The sequence below is a fragment of the Barbus barbus genome (genome assembly GCF_936440315.1).
Source record: "Barbus barbus genome assembly, chromosome: 44".
NCBI lineage: Eukaryota > Metazoa > Chordata > Actinopteri > Cypriniformes > Cyprinidae > Barbus > Barbus barbus.
In genome coordinates, this window is record NC_136722.1 from 9388652 (window position 1) to 9410457 (window position 21806).

At 36.5% G+C, this 21806-nt stretch overlaps 1 protein-coding gene across 6 annotated transcripts in view; it reads left to right on the top strand.

Annotated features, from left to right (window-relative positions):
* Nucleotides 1–21806, top strand: part of LOC306863622 (CYFIP-related Rac1 interactor B-like) — a 67337-nt gene that overhangs the window by 2230 nt on the left and 43301 nt on the right. The window lies entirely within an intron of this gene.

Below are 21806 nucleotides of genomic sequence, written 5' to 3' on the forward strand. Positions count from 1 at the left end.
TTTAAGAGAGGACTGTCTTAGTAAGCATTTAGATTAATGGTGTACAATTTTATTTAACTGTCCATAATTGAAATTAAAGGCGCATTGTGACCTGAGCTGTATTGAGTGGTTAGGTTTTTGTACTAGTCAAGCTTATGATCATCTTCTTGTGCATTTGACTCATGGCTAAAATATCAGCTGTAATATTTGAGTGGTGCACATTTTATTGTGTTATCTACAGGTTAGCTGATAGGCCTTGCAGTTGGAGTAAAAGTGGAATTTCCTCAGAGAAAATTCATAGCTGAGGAAAGCATTTTGTTTTGGAAAGTTCATGAATTGTTATTCATTTTTAGAAACACCAAGAAATGGTTTGAAAAGCTCAGTTTTCTTTCCTGTGTTGACACATTTCCTATTGAAACAGGAAGTTGGATTGATAATATCAAATGGCTGATCCCTTTTTAAAATATCCAGTTTGTCACAGCCATGCAAAACCAAATTAAGGCACTTCCTTTGCAATAAATATCTGGTTGAAAAAGGAATTCAATAAATAAAGGGGTCATGAACTGAGAAATCAAAATTCCCTTGATCTTTTGACATATAAGAGGTCATGTACTATAAAAACATCCTGTAAATTTCAGAACTCAAAACGTTCTCGTTAGTTTAAAAACGGCTTATATTGTTGCCAATCTGCCAAAATGACAGGCTGTGGAATGTGCCACTTTATGATGTAATAGTGTGGCTAAGCACCACCTAGTCTCAGCCTCAGACATCATGCCCACAGAGCGTTGGCTAAACGTCTGATGCATATGGCACACAAATGTAGAAACAATTCAGGAGTTTCGAAGTCGTCGTTGGATTAGTTAGATTATACAGGATTTCCGGGAGACGTGTGTGTCGCATTCTTTAATGTTCCGCCTGGAAACAAAGATGCCGTGACGCTTAACCCCTTCACGAAAGAAGAAAGCCGTTGTGTTTACAACTGTGACGACGAACGCTTATCAGGATAAGCGTAACTAAATGCTGGATTTTCAAAAGTATGTGAAATATTTAAAGTTTGCTGCATAGAATCTTTAAAATACGTCTGAGAGTTTTACCTTTTATCTGTTATTGTGGTGACATTTCCACGCCCCGAAACGAGACGCTGAACGAAACAAACTGTGATTGGTTGTTTGACATGCCTTGGCCAATGAAAGCTACCATAGATTCCAGACCTTCAGCCGTCAGTCTGAAGGTCTGGCTACGCGAGACTAAGCACCACCTCCACAGAAGAAGATCAACGCCTGCTTCTACATCATTGCCTGTTTAGCCCCGCCCACTGATTCGCGCATGTAGTGTAAATAACGAGAGTGGCAAATGCAGGTCTACGCAGAAATCAAATGATAAAGATGAATCTGAAGACCAGAAGACGCTGTGCAGGGCCAAACAGTGGAAAAACTTTCTTCTGAACCCAACATTAAGAAAGAGTGGATTAGCATTAATGATGATCCAGATTGCGTCAGTAAGAACTTGGTCCTTTGTTCACTTCATTTTACCATGGATTTGTTTACAGAAAAGGCACAATTCAATACAGGATTTTCAGAAAGATTGAAATGAAAAGACGATGCTGGCATTGCTGTGCTGAATATATTGAGTAACAGTTTTTATTATGTGGTCACTATTGCTTTGTCTGTTGTTTTATGATATGTAGGGAGACTGAGTATTTATGTGTTTTTAACCTAAATCACATCAGTGTGTTGTGTGTTTTACAGCCTACATCCTTCATAGATGAATGTATGCTGTGAAATATACACAACTGTTTGTCATATTCATACCAGTGGGTGTTTACTTCTGAGTCTACAATCCTCCACACCTATTCAAACAGAGCGTTCTGATGAGGGGGATCAAAACAGGACAGAAAATAGCCTATTACTTCTAAATTATGATGTTTTTTGTGTAAAAAATCTTGATAACATTATAAGTGGACCTCAGAGAAAAGTACAAGATAATAAAAAAGGCAGTTCATGACCCCTTTAAAATGCAAGCGTTAGAAAGTGTTAGAAACACAATTTGCTACTTGAATTTCAGAGGAAGTCGGTTCTTATAGTCTGAGTATATTTGTCATGCTTCCTGGTGGGGTTAAGATTTTTTTTTTTTTTTAAGAAATGATTTTATTCAGCAGGGATGCATTAAATTCATCAAAAGTGGCTGTAAAATACTTTCTATTCATTAAAGAATTCTGAAATTCCTGTTTTCAATATTGATAATAATAAGAAATCAGTAAAATAATGATTTATGAAGGATCATGTGACACTGAAGACTGAAGTTATGGCTGCTGAAAATTTAACTTTGGCCACTTTACTTCGGTTTTGATTTTGTGAGCCATAGGCCACAGTGTGCATCCATTTTTGTAATTAGCACTTTTTGCTAATCTCTTGATCCTAGTAAGAATGTTCGATCTGGGGAAATGTTTTGTGTATTTGGAGCTTAGTGAAAGATTGGTGCTGTAAACAAGAATGCAGTGTACAAATCGGTGATGGTATTCCTTGTAGTTGAAAGATGTGTACCAGGAGAAGTGTGTTGTGCCTGTTGTTGCCGGAATGGTAATCTGTAGAATTTGCCTATGAAAGACATAAGGAAGTTTATTGTACTGAGTTTATAAGTGCTAATCTTCACACTGAACTAGCTCACCAAACTTCCTGTTTCACCTCAGTTTTTGAAGATGCTGTTCAAGTGGAAATATACCTCATGTTTTTAATAAGTGTGATCGTCTTGCTGAAATTGTAGACTACCGTAATTAATTTGACTAAGTTTAATCGTTTTTTCATATGTAATTTGTTTTTAAACAATGTAAGTTGAATATTTTTTTTTGTTTTGTTTTGATATTAACCATTGTGTGTTGTTAAGACTCAAAACCACATGTCCCTGTAGCCTATAACCCATTTTATTTATTTCTTTTAACCTCAGGTGATCTCTGTACTCTGTCTTTGCAGCAGCATGTAATGTTGTACTTTCTTAATGGCATGTCTCCACATGTCAACCAGTAACAGTTGAACTGAGCAGTGTGTGTGTGTGTGTGTGTGTGTGTGTGTGTGTGTGTTGTTTTTTTTGTTAGTTTTTTTTTTTTTCACTTGATTTCCACATCAGGATTTTAACATTTCAATTGTTAAGTGTTGAATAGAACTGAAAACATACACCACTTTGACACGCACATTTGGTACTTGAAACCATGAGCTTGAAAGGAAATGAAGAAGGAATATTTTTATTTTTTTCCCTACTCTTATGTTTAAAGGAGGGGCGAACTTTGCTCAGGGTCATTATAGTTAATTAATACAAAAAGTGAAACCATAAAAAAAAAAAATATTGTGTTACTAGTTATAAAATAAACATTAAAGTTTAATAAAAAAAATAAAAGAAATTTTGACCTTATTAAACCCATAATTTATATAATTGAATGTCTCCTGGCCTTATCGTGTGTAGTCTAAAGAAAATCATATTTTCGTATAAAAATCATACAAAAAGTTTTCATCATATTTTATTAAAATGTAACAATTTCCCCCATGTCTAATTTTTTTTTTTTACTTTCTGCTGATCTATTAAAATCTGTATGGCAGGGAAAAAAAATATTACACTCATTTTCACAAGTCGGTCAAATCCCAGTGGACACAATTAAGCCCTGCCCTACATTGTTTCACTCAGAAATATGTTACGTTTTGTAAGTTAAATGTGCTCTGGTTGCCATTCATGTCTTTAAGGATTAGAAATAATAATAATAACAATAATAATTTTGTAAAAGCCAGACCTGCTGAAATGTGTAAAATGAGAAATTAGAGTGCAATTCTGTTTCTTCAATTTCTTTTGTTCAGCAGCGATGAGCCCATTTCTAGATTTTACTTCAACTGTGTCACTTTGACACTCTGTGCCCACTGCGTCCCCTCCCTCTTGTTTCCATGGTGAGGATGGCTGAACATGGTAACCAGCACAGATGACTTGGCAACAGTTGGGAAGGAAACCCAACAATATCCATCTGTTGCCTTTAACATGCCAATCTTCAGTGAAGCAGAAGGGTTATACTAAACTTTCTGCTCTCAGTCAGAAAGCATGAGGGACATGTTTTAAATAGAGCTGACTATAAGCAGCATAAATGGCTTATTCTAGTGAGGTCATGCTGTCGCTAAGTGAGAATTTGGTTGGTTTTGGTGATGTCTGAGATGTGTGTTCACAGAGCTAAAAGAGGATATGAGTCAAGCATGTTTTTGCCTCATTAGTCAGCTCATGACTCTTCATGCTTGAGGCTTGGGCTGATTTTAGATGGTCCAGCCCAGGGCTCCACATTTCCCTCTTTTGCCCAGAAGAAAACCTTTACTTATCTGTGGTTAGACATCATCTTAGATTTTGCCATTTACGTGTAAATTTATAGTTTTAGAAGAATGTTTCATCAAATAATTTTAGCTTGTAAAGTTTTAAGTATATTCACAAATTAAATGTTCAAGTAAAATATGAAACCTACTGTAAAACCATAAAAGGACCCGATCACACAATGTGCTATAGATGCTACTCTAGATGTACATTTGGGAGCAAGTTACTCCTATTACCATTTGCTCCTTGTTTATGTCATCCAGTAGCGCTGGAGAATGAGTTGCTAAAATGTTTAAATGAGTTGAAATGCCCGGTGGTCTGTGGTTTATGCAAGCTCAATATATTTTCATGTTTTGTTCTATGTTATAAAATACATCCATGATGGGCCACTTGTGAATTTTAAGCATTTATACGTTTTGAACATGAATTAAGATTTTTTTTTATGAAATCTGAGAGCTTTCTGACCCTGTAGAGACCGCAACGCAGCTACCACATTCAAGGCCCAGAAAGGTAAGGACATTGTTTAAAATAGTCCATGTGGCATCAGTGGTTCAACCGAAATGTTATGAAGCTACAAGAATACTTTTTATGCTCAAAGAAAACAAAAATAATGATTTTTGAACAGTTTCTTTCCTTTCGTGTCAGTCTTCGACACACTTTCAACGTGTCAGTTGTGTTGCTGTCTATGGAGGGTCAGAAAGCTCTCGGTTGTCATCAAAAATATCTGATTACAGAATTTTCAGATTTTGGTGAACTATTCCTTTAAGCGTCATTAAAATTGTTAATTTGTGAAGATTATCTTGATGAACAAAATTTGTAAGAATCATAAACTTCTGTTAGTCACAGATCTTATTTTCTCCAATAATCCAAAAGCCAATGTCAAGTCACCGTTATTTATGTAGCGCTTTTTACTATACAGATGGAAAAATCCTGTTGGCTTTTGTTGAGGAACAAGGATTATGATAACTTTGAGGTTGGCCTACAAAATACATACTTTTTTTTTTTTCAATTCAACAAAATACCCGAGGGCTCCCAACGATTTGAAAACTAGATAAACTATTTAGTCCTAGATAAAAAGATTATTCCATCTAGCGTAGGGATGTCATGAGAACCGATACTACGGCATTTTAAAATCCCGCCGGTACTTTTATGTTCAGGAGCGTAAGATAGCGACTAGTGAGGCTGTAGTTCTTCCGGAGCTGACGATGGGGGCAGGAAGAAATGCCTAAAAAGCACACAGAAGAACTACACGTGGAAGACGGTGACGATATAGGGTTGGGAATTGTTTGAATTTGATAAATTCTGCTTATTGATTCCAATTCTTTTAGATTCCAATGTGATTTCTTTTTTTGCAAACCATTTAGTTGCAGCTGAATGCCAAGAACGAACAGGCTACATAAAAACTGGACTCTTTAAGAGCTGTTTGTGTGCAAAATAGAACTGTATGATTCTGGATAAATTGAGTTTTTGTTTGTATTTTTTCCCAGTGAAAGTTGTGGTTCTCATGATTCTGAAGTAGACAACACAATTTATGAATGAATGATTCAATGACTCACTCACGATGTATTTGTTTCATTACTGGATGAATCAGCGTTCTTGAACGAATCTCTTGTATGATTCAAAGACAAATACATTTTAACAGCCCCTTTTCGCCACCTACTGGCGTTACAATGTAATCGATAAATCTTCATTTGAAGCATCAAATTACTTTTAAAAGGTGATTTACTCTATTTTAATCGCTACCATACACATCAGAGTTTATATCTGAACTATAACTTTTATCCCAGTACTTCTGTGATTTGAATGTTTGTAACAGAAATAATGATACTGTGTGGTTGAAAAGACTGTGAGGCCGTTTCATTCATGACCGATGACAGCTGCTCTTTTTAGGTCAAGGTCAGTGCGAACTGTGAACACAAATTTAAATGTTCAAATACCACTGATGTGATCGTATGCTGCACGGACGAACCAAGTTATCACTACGTTGTGATCGCACACATCAGAGGTTGAGGAATGAAACAGACGAATCATTGTAATTTTGGAATAGAATCACGTTGGTGTTTGAATCGGGTTCACGATCTTTAACGATCTATTAAATTAAAGTGCTTTGTCATGGTGGTGGTGACACCTCTCTTGCAACATAGCTATAACAGATATTATACGTAGCTTTTTTGGCTTCTGATCGCAAATGTAGCCAAACTTTGGAGATCTTAGATTAGCGAGCAAGTTCCTGGCTGAACATTAGTTTGGGTGTGAAAAAAAAAAAAAAAAAAAGCGCATGGGAATCGAAATTTTTATTTGACAAGTATCCAATTCTGGAATCGATTTTCGATTCCCAACCCTATATATGAATATGATCGTGTGAGATTTAAATGAGAGCGCGCAGCTCTGAAAGCACGAGTGCTGGGCATGATCACACAACACACATAACTGACAGTTTACAGCTTGTTCATTTGAGTATCCGTCCACGGATTATCCTTTATTCACAATATTGGCTAATATTACTGGTTTAAATAATTGTTGTTTGTTCATGGTTTTAAAACATTTTTTTTCGGCCAGCCAGTATGTCAGTGAATTTAAACTAATGCTTGCATTCAATGGATGTGTGTGTGTGTGTGTTGTTTGAAGGCCAAGTGCTACTAATGTTGTGTTTTTGTAATATAAAATAAAGGAGTTAATGTTTAAGTATTTTTGTTATTTTTTTATTTGATTTTGGGTATCTTGACATCCCTAATCTAGCACCTAAAATGTAACTCATTCAATATTAACTTCTCATTTGTTGAACTGTTGCATAAAAATAATATCACATTTAAAGGGATACTCCACCCCAAAATGAAAATTTTGTCATTAATCACTTACCCCCATGTCGTTCCAAACCTGTAAAAGCTTCGTTTGTCTTTGGAACACAATTTAAGATATTTTGGATGAAAACCGGGAGGTTTGTAACTGTCCCATTGCCAAGTAAATGACACAGTCAATGCCCAGAAAAGTATGAAAAGCATCGTCAGAATAGTCCATCTGCCATCAGTGGTTCAATCTGAATTTAATGAAGCGACGAGAACACTTTTTCTGCACAAAGAAAACAAAAACAGCGTAGCGCCATTTTTGGAGAGTATCCGCTGGACGCAAGCAGCGTACGCTGTTCTGTGTCAGCCGCACCACACGGATAAGTTTTCCGAAGACAAACAAAGCTTTTACGGGTTTGGAATGACACGGGGGTTAGTGATTAATGACCATTTTTATTTTGGGGTGGAGTAACCCTTTAATATCACATCACTCACACACTATTGTTCAGGAAAATGGCACTCTTGCTTGTTATGATATTACTGAACTATATTTATATTTGTTTTGTAAAATATTAGTTATGTATACTGTGTGTATGCGAATGTGTCTCTACTCACTCTTGCTTTTGTCAGCTGTGCTTGTATGTGCTGTGTCAGCTTCCCTCTTACCCATGCTACTGTCTCATTGACCTCCTCAGTTTCACCTTCACTGATAGTTACCATCTCCCCATTCTGTTTTAGTGTGGGTCAGGGCAAACAGACAGCTCTAGGGCTGTGGGGGGTAAAGACAGTAATTGTGAGGCAGTAAGAAATGTTGTTAGATGGTTTAACCACCCACTGCACTCAGTTTCCTCTGCATTTGTTGTCTTCTAGACAAGTTCTGTCTTGAGTAAATAAATGCCTACCGTTAGCGTAGGCTTAGGGCTGTAGTTGTGTGTACTCTCTGCTTTTGGTTCACCAAAAATGAACATTTTTGTAATCATTAAAGGGGTAGTTCACCCAATAATGAAAACTCTGACATTAATTACTCACCCTCATGTCGTTCCAAACCTGTAAGACCTTCGTCCATCTTCGGAACACAAATTAAGATATTTTTAATGAAATCCAAGAGCTTTCTGTGCCTGCATAAACAGCAATGCAACTGATACATTCCGAGGCCCTGAAAGGTAGTAAGGACATTGGTAAAATAACCCATGTAACATCAGTGGTTCAACCGTGTTTTTATGAAGCTACGAGAATACTTTTTGTTTCTTTGTGCAAAAAAAGTATTCTCGTAGCTTCATAAAATTACGGTTACAATTGTTGGGTGTGCTATTCTTTTAGTTACAGTTGGATGCTTTGATGAGAAAAAATATATTTCCAATTCATGTACATGTGTTTGCAATACTAATCGTCTGTATTGTTGTTCTCTAAATTGCAGACATAGGGAGGAAGAAAAAAACTATTTTTGAAAATGACTGCAGCTTCCTGTAAATGTCTTTTTTTTTTTTTTTGATAACTCTTTTATATAGTCTAGATTTTAGGTCAATTTTAGATGGATTACACTGAACAAAATCCATTTGAAGGAAAAAATCTATTGCAGTAATAGCCAAGCAGTGTACAATTCTTACAGGTTTACAATTCTTTGGTGCTCAAGCGTACTGCACAAGTTTGAATCCAGCTTGCATCATTTGCCACCTCTGTTCCCTTAACTCTCCATCTTTTTTTTGTTTTTTTTAATCCTCTCTCTATTGTACCTAGCAATAAAACATTTATCTTTAGAACAAAATTGTTACTGCAACTTTTATTTAATTTTTTTTCTGAGTAGTTTTTATAGGTTGCTACACCCTGTATTCTGGGTGGTTGTTGGTAATTGCTTAAAGTTCCCCTATTTTATATATATATATATATATATATATATATATATATATATATATATATATATATATATATATATATATATATATATATATATATATATATATATATATATATATATATATAATAGGGGAACTTTATATATATATTTTTTCATAGACAGACCTTCAGACTGATGGGAGAAGGTTTAGACTCCATGGTAGCTTTCATTGGCCTAGGACTCCCCAGGGGGGTCTCTGATAGACATGTAAATTAACCAGTCACAGTCAGTTTCATTCAGCATTATGTTTAGAGAATCGAAAATGTCAGTGTCCCTACAATAACAGACTGGTGTGCAACTTATAAATCATTCATGCAATAACATTATGCAAGTTTACTGCAACGATGGCACAGAGTCTATATCGTGAACTACTTTTGAAAATCCAGCATTTAGTTGATCTCATCTGACCAATCAGAGCAGAATATGCTCTTGGAAAAGAGGGGTTTAGAGAGACCGGATCCATGAAGAAACATTAACATGCACTATGAGACAAGAAGTGATGCTGCAGTATATATTATGAGAAAATTAAAGGGTTAGTTCACCCAAAAATGCAAATTCTTTCATTAATTACTCACCCTCATGTTGTTTCAAACCCGTAAGACCTTCGTTCATCTTCGGAACATAAATTAAGATATTTTTGATGAAATCTGAGAGCTGTCTGACCCTGCATAGACAGCAATACAAATTAAATGTTCCCAAGTCCAGAAATGTAGCAAGGAGATCGGTAAAATACTCCGTGACACATACTTTTTGTTCGCAAATAATTTTATTTTTATTTAAAATCTTTTTTTTTTCTTTTGCGCACAAAAAGTTAAATTACGGTTGAACCACTGATGTCACATGGATTATTTTACCGATCTCCTTGCTATGTTTCTGGACTTTTATAACTGGATAACTGAACATTTCAGTTATATTCTATGGAGGGTTCCATCAGATTCCATCAAAAATATCTTAATTTGTGTTCCGAAGATGAACAAAGGTCTTACGGGTTTGAAACGACATGAGGGTGAGTAATTAATGAAAGAATTTTCATTTTTGTGTGAACTAACCCTTTAAAGTCTTTTTTTGACCTCGGACGCAAATCTATTGTAGGAAAGTTTGAAATGGTATAATAAGTGCACTGTAAAGTTGGCATTAAAAAAATCAATCTGTTTCTATATGTATGTAAATATTTGTCGCTACTTCCATTTCAGTGTGTTTTCAAAACCAATCCACAACTGTAAGTGTAATGTATGGGTTTTGATTCACTTGGTTCATTGAAAATTGATGTTTGTAGCATTGTGCTGAATGATTTGTGTGCCAGAGTTTGACTGTAGGCTTAAGGGATTTAGAACAACCCCTAACTCTTAAGGATGAGCAGTGGTAATAGTTATGCTTGCCTTAGCAAACAATTATATTGTCACTTTGCCAGCCCTGTGTTATGCTAATAAATTGCCTCCTGCTGCACTCACTCAGAAACGTTTACACTCCTTATTCTCATGTAACTACTCCATGTCCAGAGTGATTAGCTTCACTCTTTCGAATTTCAGATTCCAGTCCTCTCCTTGAGCTCCAGCCCCTCGCAGCAAGGGTTCTGAGCTGTTGCCTTGGTGACGTTCCAAGTACCGTGTTCCGTGTTTCTGAGTTCTGAATTCTCATTAGGCCTTCAGGGTGTCAGAATCTCAGCAGCTGCCATAGTAACGCAGCATTCCCAGGCTCCATCGAGTGATGATGATTATAAAGTCATCCACAGGAATGAGCTTATGCAATAATGGAGATGATTGATTCAGTATGCTGGCATAACACTGAGACTCATGATGGAAAAAAAATAAAATGTATTTGATATGGTCTGTGCTTAGACATGACCACTAAAAAACAACAACTAATTAATCACAATTTTCTGTAATTAATCTCAATTAATCACATATTAATTTATATTGTCACAATGTTGCATTGAATCTCCAAATTAATGTAGAAACAACATAAAGATAGTATATTTAATGTTTAATGGCAGCTTTTTACTAAGTAGCCTATTATTAATGAAGGCCAGTATCATTGATACAAACACTGATACCTTTATTAAAAGCATTTTCCCCTCATTTTTAGCCATTAATTATAGCTATTCAACATTACAGTATAACAATTGAAATTCATTATTTATTTTTTACTTTTAATAGGCTTTGAAAAATATAACTTTTAATTTAAGCAAACTTAAAGCAATCTTCATAAACTATAAATTGTACAGTGCCCAGTGCCCATAAGTATTGCAACAGTAAAGACGAAATTGCTCTGTTGGTTGTGGAGTCAAGACATTTGCAAATATGATTAAAAGATGAATATGAGACAAAACTACAGAATGTCACATTTTATTATTAGCCATTTCAATTCCAATTGTTGCTTGTTTTGGAGATTTTTCTGCCTTTTACTCTCCTCTCCAGCTGGCGAATTTCATGTTCAATCAGATTTAAATCTGGAGATTGACTTGGGCAATCTAAAACTTTCCATTTCTTTGCCCTTATAAATTCCTTGACTGAACTGGCAGGGTGTTTTGGGTCATTGTTCTGATGCAAGATGAAGCACTTCCCAATGAATCTGGTGGCATTTTCTTGAATATTGGTAGGCAAGATGGTTCTGTACCCTTCCAAATTCATTCTGCTACTGTCATCATACGTTAAGTCATCAGTAAAGTTGAGAGGGCCTGTTCCAGAGGCAGCCATGCATGCCCATGCCATGACACCACCTCCACCATGCTTTACAGATGAGGCTGTATGCTTGGGATCATTTGCAGTTCCCTTTTTTCTCCACATTTTTGCTTTCCCATCACTTAGATAAAGGTTCATCTTTGTCTCATTGGTCCATAAACACAGTTCCAAAACTCTTCTGGCTCACCTTTGAGCTTTTTTGCAAATTCTAATCTAGGGCTGCAACGATTCCTCGAGTAACTCGAGTAACTCGATTACAAAAAATTATCGAGGCAAATTCCTCTGCCTCGAAGCCTCTTTTAAATAATTTTAAAGCTCACATCACGTTCTTTCGCAATTACTATTTTTTGTATGACACAACGCGCTTACTTCACCCAAAAAGCGGAAGGAGACGCAAGTCGTTAGCGGTGTTTTGATTTGAGAGTGCGGGCAGCAAAATGGAAGATGGGAGCGGTAACAATGAGCAAAGAGGAAACTCAAACAAGAGAAAACGACAGAAAATGTCCAAGGTTTGGGATCATTTCAAATTGAAAAGTAAAGAGAACGCCGTGGTGTGTATATATTGCAAGATCGAGCTAGCATACCACAACAGCACGTCGTCCATGCTACAGCATCTAAACAGAAAGCATCCACTCTACTCAAAGACCCGAGGACCGTCACCCGAGACAAGGTAATAAATTCAATGTAGCGTTAAATCAATGTGATTGCTAGTCGAGAGGAAGGCTGTTAAATAATGTACGTTAATTATGTAAGGGATGAACCACAACGGCTCTGCAATTTAATGAAAATATACCGCACGACGTTGTGATGTGTGATGCGGTCACGACGTGCCGTGGAGGTGTGGTATATTTTCATAGAATTGCACTGGCCGTCATGGTTTATCCCTTACATAATAAACGTACATTATTTAACAGCTGTGGTATAAGGCAACTAACCAATGGAAATAATTTACTGTCAAAAAAGTTGTGAATGGCTTTTACGATGAAACATACTATATACTTTCAGGGCTAGATTACAGCATGGCCCATACACAAAATAAATATATTTGAAATATGTTTTCACAATATATCTGAAATATATTTTTTGGAATATATGCAAATATTCGAAATTGGCCCAATAAATATATTTTAGTTATATTTCAGAATATATTTCAAAATGATAAATATAAGTGAACAACAATGCAAATATTTCAGATATATTGTGAAAACATATTTCAAACATATTTCTTTTGTGTATGGGGAAACCTGTTGTGCATTTTAATAAGCTAAATTGCTTTTCCCCTTTTCCCCCTCTCAGCACTTCACAACGGAGTATGGACAGCTTTGTTCGCCCAGCTCAGTCATGCACTGTTCAAATGTTGAAGTTTGAATAAATAATTTTTTTTTTTTTGAGAAATAAAAGCCAAATGCTTGATCATTTTACAGCCACATCATTTTCGTTATGCATTATTTGTTTTGGTTGTTTAAAAACAAACAAAAAAGTTTTTATCCGATTACTCGATTAATCGATCGATTAAGTGCTAGATTAATCGATTACAAAAAGAATCGATAGCTGCAGCCCTACTCTAATCTTGCCTTTCTATTTTTGGTGCTGGTCAGAGGTTTGCATCTTGCTGTGTAGCATCTGTAATTCTGTGTCAAAGTCTCCTGAGGACAGTAGATTGTCAGAGCATCACCCCAGCTTTCTGGAAGTTGTTGGTGATTTTACAGACACGTCTTTTAGGGTTCATTTTCACAGCTTTTATGGTTTGTCTGTCATCAACTACTGTTGTTTTCTCAGCCGATCAGGTCGTTGTTGGTTGCTGGTGTCGCTGGTGGTTTCCAAACTCTTGATTTCTCCATGCCCTTTGTTTTTGCTAGAGCTCTAACTGACTTCCTCTTTTCTTTTAGCATCCAAATTGCTTGCTTTTCTCTCAAAGTCAGCTCCCTCGTCTTCACCTGGTTTGTGTGTGTCATCATCGAATGCAAGATTCAGAATGAGGAAGTAATGGAATGCAATGCAACAGGACACAGCTGATCACTTAGAAAGACCTGTGAGGCAACTGTTCCAATACTTATGCTCACATCAGATATGGGGATGAAACTCTAAAAGTGCTGAACGTCTTAGCTGGTAAAACATCTATGTGTTGAATCACCCAATAATAAAATGTGACATTCTGTAGTTTTGTCTCATATTCATCTTTGATATCATATTTGTAAATGTCTTGACTCCACAGCCAACAAAGCAATTTTGTCTTTACTGTTCCAGTACTTTTGGAGGGCACTGTATATGCAAAAACTATAAATTGAATATAGAATAATCTTTATTCTAAAGTGAATCAGGGACAAAAAGTTAATCAGGGAATAGCAGTGAGTGATTTCTTTTTGCTTTTCTTTAATTGATGACATGACACAGATCTCAACAGGTTTCACTTTAAAAGTAGTGCTGTCTTTTTAAAACCTGATGCACATGACATGGATTTGACACACATCTGATTTCCACCCAACTCTTTGTTGTCATTTAGAACTTTTTAACTCATTTAAGACTAGGTCACTTGCCAAAAAATGGGCAATTTGATATAATTCTTTGTGTTTTTGTCTGTTGAAATGCAAAAGTGAACTACTGGCGCACTGAACATTAGGTTACAGTATTTATGTATTAACATTTAAAAGTAAGAATTGTCCATTGTTAGTTTGATTTATTAGCATTGTATATTATATACAAGAAGTCGTGGCCTAACGGTTAGAGAACTGGACTCGTAACCCAAAGGTTGCGAGTTTGAGTCTTGGGCCGGCAGGGATTGTAGGTGGGGGGAGTGAATGTACAGCGCTCTCTCTCCATCCTCAATACCACGACTGAGGTGCCCTTGAGCAAGGCACCGAACCCACAACTTTTTCTTAGTATTAATACAAAAAAAAAACAGTGGAGATGATGTTTGACCCCAAATCCATTGGTGACCACTTACCAGTGGTCATTAATGGTCAGAATATAGCCCAGGTGGACTCTTGCAGATATCTGGGCATTCACATTGATAATAAACTGACATGGAGTGTCCAGGTTGAAAATGTCTGCATTAGGGTCCAACAGCGATTGCATTTTCTTCGCAGGTTGAGGGTCTTTGGCGTTAAGATTATGTGGCTAATACAGAGAGCCATGAAAATTATGGGAGTTAAGCAGTATCCCACACTTCAGGCTCTTTTTGAAGAAACAGTTTCTATATTGGCTCAAAAAATTATTTCAGATCCCACTCATGTCCTTCACTCTGAGTACCAACTTCTTCCCTCGGGAAGGCGTTTCAGAGTTCATAAGTGTAGGCTTAACCGTTTTAAGAACTCTTTTGTTCCACTGTCTATTAAAGCATTAAATGATAAGTTAGCTAGAGGTTAAAATTGTAATTTTTTTTTTCCTTTATGGATGAAAAACATGATGATTATAGGTTCATGAACTTGAGATGATTATAGGTGTGTTGCACAATAGGTCGGGTGCAGTTTAGTGGTTCACTATATATCGTGGGGAGGGCAGAGAGGGATTGCTGTAGGTATTAAATGTACGTAGTATGTTATTTGTGTAAAACAGCAGATATCGCATTGTATGTGTCCAACTCAAATTTCCTTCGGGACAATAAAGTTTATCTTATCTTATCTTATCTTAACTGCTCCCCGGGCGCCGCAGCATAAATGGCTGCCCACTGCTCCGGGTGTGTGTTCACGGTGTGTGTGTTCACTGCTGTGTGTGTGCATTTTGGATGGGTTAATTGAAGAGCACAAATTCCGAGTATGGGTCACCATACTTGGCCATATGTCACTCCACTTATATAATTATACAGTGCTGCTTGAAATTTTGTGAACCCCCTTGCAGAATCTGTGAAAATGTCATTTTAACAAAATAAGAGAGATCATACAAAATGCATGTTATTTTTTATTTAGTACCGTCCTGAGTAATCTCTTTTACATAAAAGACTCATGAACAACCATCACAAAACAAAAAACAGTTGTGGATCAGCCAAGTAACCACACACAGTATTAAGAACCAGTTATTTTAATAATTTCAACTATTTTTTTGTCTTGTGGACTAAATGTAAACATCTTTTATGTAAAATATCTTACTCAGGACAGTACTAAATAAAAAAATAACATGAATTTTGTATGATCTCTCTTATTTTGTTAAAATTACTCATATTTTCACAGATTCTGTAAGGGGTTCACAAACTTTCAAGCAGCATTGTGTATATATATTATATATAAGACTTGGAGCATTTTGTGTTGTCTTTCAGGTGTCTTTTTGGTCTAAATTTTCTATGTAGAACATAAATACAATACTACAAATAATAACACTTAATCTGTTTATTTGGCTTCAGAATATGTGTGTACAGTACGTGCATGTACTGCACTATACATGTATGAATGTAGTGTAGTCAACATGCAAGAGAAAAGATGGTCCATGCAAAGCTTACAAAGCATAATCTGCATTATGCCTCTGGCAGTCCAATGATGATTTTCAGTCTAATGTGTGCAAAGCACAGCTCCATTTCCCCTGCAGAGTACAGCATGCTCTCACAGCATCGACACAATAGCAGCTGAGTCCGATTGCACTTTAGCATTTCCCACTGCTCTGCTAATTGCAGTGACTGCAGCGCTGGAGTTTGCTGCTGTTCTACATCAACATTGTTAGGAATTCTGAACAGATGTTGGATAATATTTGGATTGTGCTGGATGCCTGGCTTATCTTTTACAATTTAGGCCACTGAACATCAACAGGCTTGTTAAACTCAGTTGAGCGTTCATACGTGTGTCTACAGCTTCTTGCCGCCTAAATGCAGCCTTTTCAGTGCAATTTTGTTCACAATGCATTTGCTGAATAGTTCATGAGGCATCTTTTTTTAATCTTTTTAAGATCCTACCAGCTGGATTAGATAAAATGAACTAGATCTCGACAACAAACCTGAGTCAATTTATATGCCACAGCACAGTAGGGGTGCTCCGATTGATTGGGAACCGATCACTATCGGCCGATAATCGCTTTGGGATGTTTGATCAGCGGTCTCTAAAAAGGCCAATCTCAAAAAAATAATCTCTAGCTTGCTGTGAGAGGTTTGGCAGTCTCTGTCCGGCGCGGGTAAAATAATTATAATGCTGAAGGTGAGGTACAACTCATATTTATTCATTAAATAACATATAAAGTCATTTGAAACTTTCTGTGAGGCATAATTTCATAAAAAGCCTGTGTGAATCACCGCGCGCGCTTTCCCTCTCAAAATGTGCAAATGGCTTCAAATAACATTGCGTCTGCACTATAAGCGATCTGCACGCTGCATAGTTGTCACAGGAATTGTCACTTGCACAATAGAGGCAGTTTCGCATCGTTACTAAAGTTTATAAATTGCTTTTCTTGTTAATTCTTGCTAGTGTTTAACCATTCAGTGCTGGCACTCTCCCCTGGAGACCGTGCGCTCATGCGCACTCGCAGCACACACACATAATGCCAGGTTCACATAACTCTGTTTGCTGTTTGTATGGTGCGTATTTTTCCATGTTCATGTTAACGGATCAGAGTAACACTGCACGCGGTTGCGGTCCGGTAGTGTGTTCCAGGAGCGGTGCGTCTGCAGCAATGCAGCGATCGTTTCCGCACCGAGTGTATCTCTGAAATCCTCAAAAATCCTGATCGGAGCACCCCTAATATTTAGAAGACCATTTCCTCACCTCGGAGTATGGAAGCATGAAGGCAAGGTTAATGTTTAACAACATTAATGGCCTGGTTTCACAAGCGGGGCTTAGCTTAAGCCAGGACTAGGCCTTAGTTAAATTAAGATATTTAAGTAACTTTTACAAAAATGCCTTAGAAGAAAACATTAAGGTGTGCATCTTGACAGAGAACAATAACACTGACATATTTTAAGATATGTCAGAGCAAGATATTTTCAGTTGAGAAAGCTCAAACATGCATTTTAGTCTGGGACTAGCTTAAGCCTTGTCTGTGAAACCGCGGGTTAATGTTTTTGTTAGGATTTGAAAGACTGTTAGACTGTTTCCGACAGCACAGGCCCATTAAACTTAACCAGCACACCCAATGTGCCAACTTGGCATTTTTGTTAAAAAGATAATGTCTATAAGATAAGCCTCATGGGCTTTCCGACAAAGTGATCCATGCATGTGAATTAGCCTATGTGCTGTTCATCTACATTCTGATTTTTGAAGCATTTTACTAAGGCTACACAACTAATCAAAATAAAACCATAGGCGCTGTGTGTTTCAGAGTAAAGCATGGCACTGTATTCTTACATGTGAGCAGCTTATTATCTGCCAGTGTTCACAACATTTTAGAGCGGCTCGGTTTAGTAAATCCGTTCCACACAAACTCCATCTCTGCATGTGCTCTGAGTTTGTCACTTTAACATGCATTTGGGAATACAACATACAACAACCGTCCTCCTATACTTGTATTGAGAAGCTCTTATCAACAGAAGAGAAGCTTTAAGGGCCCACTGTGTATTTCCCTTGAAATAAAAGTTTGATGGTTTATCGTTTAAAAATGAAGAAATTAAGACAGACATCCAGACACAGTATTGTAATTTTACAGCTGTAATATAAAATAATGATAGTAATTTCATGTATGCATGTATATATATATTTGTTCATTATAGTAAAATATTACAGTAATATTTTTTTATTTATTAATATTTAATTAATACTGCTGCTACTACTACTAATAATAAAAAAAAATATTATTATTATTATTATCATAGCCATATTGATATATAATCACAAAATTTGGGCTAAATAGTGCAGCCCTACCAACAAAACCTGTTTTTTTTAATTGTTTTAAATCACAAGCACTTTATGTATTTTATCAGAAAAACTGTAATTAGATTTGTTTAATGTTTTTTTGTTTAATGCAGGACTAAATGAATGATCTGTATAATCGAATGGGCTGAACAGTGTTCTGTTGGTTGCACTGTAGTGATTGTAGCAGAGAAAGTCGTATGTGTAGTCTGTAGATACCAGATTTGGAACTATTAGATAAAAACATCCTCTGCTGCTGTGAAGATATCCATCTCTCTGTCTGCATGTGATAGAATCATGTTATGTTCTGTAATGATGGTTTGTTGGCAAAATATAAAGCATCATAGCAATGCCAGCAAATCTGAAACTGTATCTTATCTGAACTGAGTTCCATTTCATTAAATAGTTTGTTTGGCCTCTGGACCAATCTGCCGTCGTGTCATACAGCATGGTTGGTTAGGCATACTCTCTTTCTTTCATGTTTGGATCTGCTCGCTGTTGTGTTTTCTCAATGTTGGATATAAATTGAGCAATATTCTGCATTTCATCAGGTCTGCTGTTGAGTATTATTGTTAGATTGATTTAAGATTGTGAAATAAGCAAATGGCCATTTTTGCAATATCAGTCGCAGCTTTGAAGTCACCTTAGATATGTTTGAGGGATGAAATGATGTCATCTCTTAAGGAAATGACACTTATTCAAGTTTTAACTGCCTTTGTTATCTGACCTTCTGACATAAATCTGTCAAGCTAAGTGTAGTTTACAAAGAGTAACATTACACAGTCAGGAATTTGCAGTTTGCTAGTTTGTCAAACATTTTTAGAAAGCCCCGAGTCTATCCTGTTATTTTTCTTTTTTTCCCCACACTGCTCAGAATTGATTCAGATTTAGGGAAAGTTTACTCACCAATGAATGTTCTGTCAGTAATCACTCACCTTTTAAGTCAAATCTGTATATTTTTTTCCTGCATGAATAAAGGGACAGAAATCTCCTAGGTTTCATAAAAAAAATATATATTTTTTTGTTACAAAGAGGAACAAAAGTCTTATTTGGAATGGCATGAGGGTGAGTAAATGATGACAGAATTATTATTTTTGGGTAAACTATCCCATGTGGGGAAGTCGTGGCTTAATGGTTAGAGAGTCGGACTCGTAATCCAAAGGTTGCGGGTTCGAGTCTCCGGCCGGCAGGGATTGTAGGTGGGGGGAGTGAATGTCCAGCGCTCTCTCCACCCTCAATACCACGACTGAGGTGCCCTTGAGCAAGGCACCGAACCCCCAACTGCTCCCCGGGCCGCAGCATAAATGGCTGCCCACTGCTCCGGGTGTGTGTTCACGGTGTGTGCGTGTGTTCACTGCTGTGTGTGTGCACGTTGGATGGGTTAAATGCAGAGCACGAATTCCGAGTATGGGTCACCATGGCAGTATGTCACTTCACTCACTTCACTTAAGATGTGAATGAATACGGCATGGAGCAAGTTTTGATTAATTTAGCATTGGGTTGACTTTAGTGTCCTGCTGAACTAAAACTGAATTGCCATTTTATATTGCATTACATTTATGAATAAAATTAATAAAAGCTTGCAAGAGGAACTAAGGATAATTAGGAAGTTACTTAATTTCTTAAATTTGTACTTTTAGAGATTTTGAGAAGTAATTCAGACATCTGCTTTAGAATGCAGACATTCATGAACCACTTATGTAACTGAATGTTATTAGTTAGTTATTTAGTTCCAAAAATGCTTTAAGAGGATCTGAATGTGAACCACATTTTCATGCAAGTGCATTGTTATTTAGTTGCTAACACGGTGTATCAGGGCTCTAGACTCATTCTCCCCACTGGTCGCACTTGTGCTACTAACTTTCTCAATTGGTCGCACAAGGACATCATTTGGTCGCAATTATTTATGTATTGATTTATTTGATACAGCATTTGATTAATCAATGCATGCTGATGAACTTTTATCATAGTTTATAGTTATATGTTAATGAAAGTGTTCAACATTCAACCCGTTCTTTTTCATCAGTATTATTTGTGATTTAAATATTGTGAACATGAATTCCTTTTTTTACTTTCACTTTCAAATTCGCAATCTTGGTGTCATGTTTTACAAGAAAAGATCATTCTGTTTTGCTTGTATCTATACACCTTTAACTTTTTAAGACTGAAACAAAAGATGGATTCATTGTTATTCTTAATTAAAAAGCACAACAACAATAAAACAGTAGGTTACAATGACAAACTAGCTTACACAACATTTATCACCAAAAACGAATAAGACGAGGCATAGGACACATCACATGCTGTATTATATACCGACTAATAAATTACAGAATGTTTAGCAAACACTGAGGAATCTAATAATAACAATATTAAAAAATTAAGGAAAGCCTCCATAGCGTAACGTGAGGTGAACAGCAAAGATAAGCTTTTCAAAACGAAAACAATAAGTAAACTAAAGCTAAGTGGTTGTTAGGGTTTTCTGGATAGTTTTTAGATGGGTTTTAATGTGTTGCTTGGTGTTTTGGATGGTTGTTAAAGTCTTCTTGGTGGAGCTTACTTCATGACATGGAGGAATTTTTAGTTTTACTGAGAATAGCAGAAACCGCTTAAAATATTTAATCAATTTCACTCATACAGATAAGAGTAATAGGCCTAAATAATTAGAAACTGTAATGGGACTACCTTTATTTGTTCATACTCACAATATTAACAAAACATTGTGCTTTTTTAAAAGAAAGAAAAACTGCCGTCTCAGACTCTATTAACTCAAAAGTCTGGGCTACTTGCCTCACAGACATGAGAGACATACCTATCATAATTAAATTAATATGAATCTGCGATTAGTCGACTAATGACTTAAACGAATGACTACTAGTCGACTAGAAAAATCTTTAGTCGGGGACATCCCTAGTTTTTTTTTTTCTTGGTGTTTGGTATGTTGTTGTTTTTTCCTCACTAGTTTTGCCATCTGCCATGCCAAAATCAAATAAAATAAAGGTAATAAAAAAAACTCTGCTAAACGAGCTTCATGATTTGAGGCATCATTCATGTTCATAGCACAAACAATGCAAACGTGTTATGCACCGACGTTTAGTAGGGTTATGGGTTGTAAAAAAACAGCTCTAAATGGTTTATACTGACATGAGGTGAGGGTGAAGCCAGCAAGCACAATGGAAAGCTGAAGTCTGCTGTGAATGGGAGGAAGTGTTGCACAAGAGGAAGTGGCCAGAGCACCTCCCCACACTTTACCACCGGGGCAGTTTTACAGCCTACAGGCATTAGATGAAGAGGGGGCAAAAGTCATCTTGAATATTAAGAACATAACCACAACTCTAGCACATCCCCTTGTAATAGTTTTATGATGGAT